General features: G+C 35.2%; 1 non-coding gene across 1 annotated transcript; it reads left to right on the top strand.

The window, feature by feature from the left end:
- The first annotated feature begins 5,074 nt into the window (after positions 1 to 5,074).
- Trnat-ugu lies at positions 5,075 to 5,147 on the top strand. The gene has a single exon. It is a non-coding gene; the product is annotated as a tRNA-Thr (tRNA).
- Positions 5,148 to 5,660: the final 513 nt, after the last annotated feature.

Raw genomic sequence — 5,660 nt, 5'->3', positions numbered from 1 at the left:
GAAAACATCGAACATAAAATTCCTATTGATAGAGTGACAGAAAAGCCTCTTATTGCTCCACTGCCAATAATGAACATTATTCCTGCAGCAATTAATGTAGTGATATTTGAATCCAGTATTGTCTTTATAGCGTTTTTAAACCCTTCTTCAATAGCACGTTCCACTCTCTTGCCAGATTTGATTTCCTCACGAATTCGCTCAAATATTAAAACATTTGCATCCACCGCCATACCGACAGTGAGTGCAATACCGGCAATTCCAGGTAAAGTTAGAGTTGCTTCAAGCAGAGTGAGAATTGATAATATAAGAACTACATTAGAAAAAAGTGCAACAGAGGCCAATACACCTAATTTGCCGTAAGTGATGATTATAAATAAAGCCACGGCTATAATAGAGATTGTTGCTGCCATTTCCCCTGCCTTTATTGATTCTTCTCCAAGACTTGGGCCAATGTTTTTTTCTTCAATTATTTTAAGTGGTGCTGGCAGTGCTCCAGATTTTAAAAGTATTGCAAGTTCGCTTGCTTGTTTTTCAGTGAAATTACCGCTAATTTCTCCCTCTCCATTTAAAATTGGCTCACGTATTGTAGGTACTGTTAAAACTGTGTTATCCAGAACAATTGCAAAAGGTTTTCCTACATTTTCTTTAGTGATTTTCGCGAATCTTTTACTCGCTATGCTGTCAAATTTAAAATGCACTGTCGGTTTACCTAAATTGCCGAATCTAACTGATGCGTTAACCAGCGAATCGCCACCTATTTCAGTCTTGCGGAATATTGGATAAGAATTACCTAAAGAATCCTTGAGCATGACAGTAGTTTCGTGATCTATATCCTGCACCTTGGCTATGTTAGTGTTTGCCAAATGAAAAGCTAGCTTAGCAGTTTTGCCAAGCAGAGATTTTATCTGCTTGGTGTCTTCTACTCCAGGCACCTGCACTAATATTTTATTTTGCCCTTGTTTTTGAACGCTGACTTCCTTTGTGCCAAGTTTGTCCAAACGGCGTTGGACATTGTTTATTGATTCTGCAGCTACTTCACTGATCAAAGAATTTTTATAATGGGGTTTATACGAAATGAGAATCGAAGAATCTTTTCTATTTAGCTCTAAATTTGGATTTATCGCATTAATCAACACAGATGCTTTTTTATAATCATCAATATTATTTAAAGTTATAACGCTATTTTGTACGTTAGATTCAATATTTTTTGTTAGCAATGTCTCTTTTATTTCGTTAGCTAGCATGCTTAGCTTTTCCTTAAAATAGAAGTCTAAGTCTATGTTTAAAAGCAAAGATGCCCCTCCTTTCAGGTCAAGGCCTAAGTTTATTCTTTTTTTCGAAATAAAAAGCTTATTATCAAAGAAATTTGGCAGTGTTATGTATAAAGCAAATAAACAGATGCATAATACTGAAAAAGATTTGACTATAAGTCTGTTGTACATAAGTTGTAGGTTTAAAATTGTAATAATTGATTGTAAGTTAAAAATAGATTTTTGTAAAATTCTCTATTTGACCTTACCCAGAAAAAGTAGAGAGAAAGTTAAGACGTTTTTATCATGAGAATAAATTGTGCAGGAATGCAATAGTTAATAGTAGAATGTCTACGTTATTTGTTATAAAAGATTTCTATGTATTCAAATATGGCAGTTCTGGTTTGTTGAGCGAGAAGTATCAATAAGCAGCTCCCTTTTAAGTGAACTTTTCTGCAACAGAGTTATCGTAACAACAGCCCTTATGGCTCATGCTGGAAATGATGTTTTTTGTATTCAATAGAAATTGGTAATTTTGAGAGGTATACTGTGACCCTTGATCGCTATGTAACAGCAGATTTTTATCGGGTTTGCGTTTATCAACGGCCATCAATAAAGAATCTATAACTAATTATCATGTTACTCATTAACCACCATGCGTGAATATAGGTCAATTATTGCCGCCAACAACCTTCTTTAGTTTTTATGTAGGTAATCCCAAACTTTATTTGGCTGATCAGTAGTAAAATTTTGATCCAATGTGTTCGGAGCCACAACTCGGTTGCTTATTTGCGGAGCCTCGGAGCCACAACTCGGTTGCTAAGCTTGGTTTTAATGCCATTTTCTTGCATAACACTTTGTACTGTTTTAATTTTTGCCTAAAGCTTTTAATTCAGCATGAATTTTAGGGGCTCCATATCTGCATTTAGAAGCTTGATGTATTTTTTGAATATCTGCTAGAAGCCCTTCTTTTGCTAATTCTTTACTGCTTTTTTCCTTAGCAACCAATACCACCAGTACAAAACTCTACATAGTTCCTGTGTTTTATAGCAATTTCTATATAAAAGAATACTTTACTCTTTTTCTTTGCCCAGGGCTTTTTTTAAGATGTCTCTTTCTCTTGTTAGTTCTTTTTTTAGATCAAATCTTTCTTTGTTATAAGGAGCCTTTGCCTGGAAATGCGTATGCTCCAGACATTTTTCCATCATATTTTCTTACTTAACATACTGCCATCTATACCTAGATCTTTTGCTATTTTTGTACTTGCTTGACCTGTTTCTTTAACCAGCTTAACAGCTTCTAATTTGAATTCTGCTGTATATTCTCTTCTATTTGTCATATTTTGAAAAAACGTTTTATTTTACTCCAAAAACGTTTTAACTTTCTCTCTACTTTTTCTGGACTACTCCGAATCGGTTGACAAATTGGACGTTTGATAAGCATAATTTGGAGCTTCTTGTGTAATGACTATATCATGAGCGTGACTCTCTCTTAATCCTGATGCAGTAATAGTAACAAATTTACAATTTTTTTTCATCTCTTCTATATTCCTATTACCAGTATACCCCATTGCAGCTTGCAATCCGCCAATCAATTGATGGATTACTCCTGAAGCTGGACCTTTGAATGGAACTCTTCCTTCCACTCCTTGTGGAACTAATTTGAGTTTTGAATCTTTATCTTGAAAATAACGGCTAGCTGAACCTCGTTTCATTGCACTAATAGATCCCATTCCTCGATAGCCTTTATATGCTCTGCCCTTATACATAATAATCTCACCTGGGCTTTCGTCAGTGCCAGCAAAAATCGAACCAATCATCACAGAGTCAGCACCAGCTGCAATAGCTTTTGCAACATCTCCTGAGTATTTTACCCCACCATCAGCAATTAGTCTGACGTTTCTTGCTCTACACGCCTCTGCAACATTCTTGATTGCAGAGAATTGTGGCACACCAACACCTGTAACTATTCTGGTTGTACAGATTGATCCTGGTCCTATTCCAACCTTCACTGCATCAACACCCGCATCAATCAACGCTTCAGCAGCCTCCTTTGTTGCAATGTTTCCGCCAATTAATTGCGTATTAGGATACATCTTTTTTATTTCCCTAATGGTATTGATAACGTTTTCGGAATGACCGTGAGCAGTATCCACAACAACTACATCAACTTCTTCTCCGATCAAAGCTTCACATCTGTCTATACCATCTTTTTTACCAGTGCCAATTGCAGCGGCAACTCTGAGCCGCCCTTTACTGTCTTTACATGAATTTGGATATCTATTGTATTTTTCAATGTCTTTAACCGTAATTAAACCTATACAACAAGAATTTTCATCTACGACCAAAAGCTTTTCTATTCTATTTTCATGCAACAATTTCATTGCTGAGGCACTATTCACTCCCTGCTCCCGCACTGTCACTAACTTATCTTTTGTCATCACTTCGGAAACTTTTACATTCATGTTCTGGTCTTCAATAAATCTCACATCTCGGTTAGTTAAAATTCCAACTAACTTGCGTTGATCGACTACAGGAATGCCAGAATAATTGTGCTCTCTCATTAATGAAATTGCTTCCGCAACTGTTTTATCCGGTGAAATCGTAATTGGGTTATACACGATCCAACTTTCATATTTTTTCACCCTTCTTACTTCTAAAACTTGTTCATCTATTGATAAATTCTTATGTATGCAACCTATCCCTCCATGTTGGGCAATAGCTATTGCAAAGCCCGATTCAGTAACAGTATCCATTGCAGAGGATATGAGAGGGATATTTAGTTCTATATTATTTGTTAAATAAGTTTTTGTATCTGCACCGCAAGGCAATATATTAGAATAGGCTGGCAAAAGAAGTATATCGTCAAACGAATAACAAGCTGCCATTTTTTTCATAGGCTTTATTTAAAGCTTATACGCCAATTAATTAAATTGCAATAGGGCTTTTGCAAAATAAGCATTCTACATTATTTGCCAGCAAACAAAACTGCTCAATAGTTAAGTTTTCTGGACGTTCGTTTCCACTCAATTTAGCGTTTTCAAGGACAGTTTCAGTGTGGTTCGTTATATTTTGCAAGCTATTTCTCAGCATCTTTCTTCTTTGAGAAAAAACAGCACGTGTTAATCTTGTTAAGGTTTCCAAATTTACTGCAAATTTTGGGATAGGCAAAGGATTTACTGTAATTACTGAAGAATGTATTTTTGGTCTTGGAAAAAACTCTTTAGGTTCAATATCAAATTCCTTTTTTATATCACATAGCAACTGGCTTAGCACTGATAAGGAACCATAATCTTTAGAATTGGGTCTTGCCGTAATGCGATCTGCTACCTCTTTTTGAAACATTAATGTCAAGTTCGTAAAAAATTTTATATTATTTAACCACTTTAAAAATAACACTACCGAGATATTGTAAGGCAAGTTAGCAATAACTTTAACTGGGCGCTCTATCAGCTCTTCTTCTGTAACATGCAGTGCATCCGCTTCTATAATTCTATACTTTCCTTGATGCTCATTTAGCAGTTGGTCATGGTGTTTTACTAAATCTCTATCTTTTTCTATAGAAAGTAGAGACTTTGGATTATGCACCAATATTTCTCTTGTTAATGCACCATATCCAGGACCAATTTCAATGACATTAAAATTTTCCAGACTACCAGCTAAAGCGACGATTTTTTTTGTTATCTCACTCGATAAAATAAAATTTTGCCCTAGACTCTTTTTTGGCTTCAGTAAAAATTTTTTCATATTATTTTCATTATACAGTATTTTAAAAATTAGTTGACTAAAATTCATTGATAATTGTATATTATTAATGTGTTTAACGCCGGCTTAGCTCAATTGGTAGAGCAACTGACTTGTAATCAGTAGGTTGTCAGTTCAAGTCCGACAGCCGGCACTCTCGCCCATATAAGTAAAGTTGATGTCCTTTTTAATAGTAGCAAATTGGAAAATGAATGGAATGCGTTCTTCATTTGTTGACTTTATAGGCAAACTTAACAACAAGAGCAACGAAATTACCTCTAAATTAGTAATTTGCCCTCCTTTTACGTCATTTCCAAGCAGTATAGAGTTGAACAATAATATTAATATAGGAGCACAGAATTGCCATCATAAAAAGTTCGGTTCTTACACAGGTGAAATTAGCGCAGAAATGTTAAAAGAACTAGGGTGTACTTACGTAATACTTGGGCATTCTGAAAGGGCCAATGAAAAAGATAGTGAAATAAAACTTAAGTCGGAAATAGCAATAGAATCAGGCTTACACCCAATTATCTGTGTAGGTGAAAATTCAGAAGATTATAAGAATGAAAAAACAAAAGAAGTAATAGAATATCAATGTAAAAACCGCTTGCCAACACACGGTGAATATACCGTAGCATATGAGCCAATATGGGCAATAGGCACAGGT

Source organism: Drosophila ananassae, assembly GCF_017639315.1.
Source record: "Drosophila ananassae strain 14024-0371.13 chromosome 4 unlocalized genomic scaffold, ASM1763931v2 tig00000077, whole genome shotgun sequence".
In the NCBI taxonomy this organism is placed as follows: Eukaryota; Metazoa; Arthropoda; class Insecta; order Diptera; family Drosophilidae; genus Drosophila; species Drosophila ananassae.
This window is presented reverse-complemented; position numbering and strand designations above follow the sequence as displayed.